General features: G+C 39.2%; 1 non-coding gene across 1 annotated transcript; it reads right to left on the bottom strand.

Moving 5' to 3' along the window:
* Positions 1–309: 309 nt before the first annotated feature.
* LOC129312257 (small nucleolar RNA R71) lies at positions 310–416 on the bottom strand. The gene has a single exon (XR_008593504.1). It is a non-coding gene; the product is annotated as a small nucleolar RNA R71 (small nucleolar RNA).
* Between the last annotated feature and the right edge of the window lie 465 nt (positions 417–881).

The following is an 881-nucleotide window of genomic DNA, read 5'->3' as shown; positions in this document are numbered from 1 at the left end:
TGGCTTATATGTTCCTCCTACTAATGTTCAATTTGAAATTAAATCCTCCTTGATTAATGCATTGCCAAATTTCATGGGTTACCAGGAGAGGATTGTCATAGGTTTTTGCATACTTTCCTATTGGTTTGTGATACTATGAAGCCTATGCATGTAAATGTTGATGATGTTCAAGCTAAGGCTTTTGTATTTTCTCTTGAAGGTTTAGCAAAGGAGTGGTATTTCAACTACCCTTCTTATGTGAAAGTGAGCACATGGGCCGAGCTAAGAAGACTCTTCTTAGATAAATTCTTTCCAAATTCCAAGGTCACCAATTTGAGAAAGCAAATCTATGGGGTCCAACAAGGAGAGGATGAGAGTCTCTATGAGTATTGGACTAGATTCCAAGGCCTTTTGGCTAAATGCCCACACCATCAAATTTCTAGTGAGAATTTAGTCCAATATTTCTATGAGGGCTTGATTCCAAGAGACAAAGTTAACATTGATGCCGCTAGTGGTGGATGCTTGATTGACCTCACTTCCTTAAAGGCTTGGGAACTAATTGACAAGATGGCTTCAAGTGGTGCTCAATACTCTACAAGGGAAAAGAGAAATGTGAATATGGTAGGTTCCTCAGTTCTTAATGATTCATATGTGGACTTGCTAGCTGCCAAGATTGGGAGAATGTTGGCTCCACAAATATCTCAAGTGAGCAATGTAAGTACTTCTCAAGCACTTGTCCCTTATTCTTGTACTTTTTGTGACTCACCTATGCATGTAGAAAGCAATTGTCCTATTAAGTTTGAACAAGTAAATGCTATCTACAATGGAAAACAATCCTATGGTGGGAGGCAAGGGCAAGGAGCTTATTCTAATACTTACAACCCTTCATGGAGAGACCATCC

Source organism: Prosopis cineraria, unplaced genomic scaffold (assembly GCF_029017545.1).
Source record: "Prosopis cineraria cultivar Desert tree isolate PC_DT_omini unplaced genomic scaffold, ASM2901754v1 PC5, whole genome shotgun sequence".
In the NCBI taxonomy this organism is placed as follows: Eukaryota; Viridiplantae; Streptophyta; class Magnoliopsida; order Fabales; family Fabaceae; genus Prosopis; species Prosopis cineraria.
The sequence above is the reverse complement of the archived record's forward strand: the minus strand, read 5'-3'. Positions and strand labels throughout refer to the sequence as shown.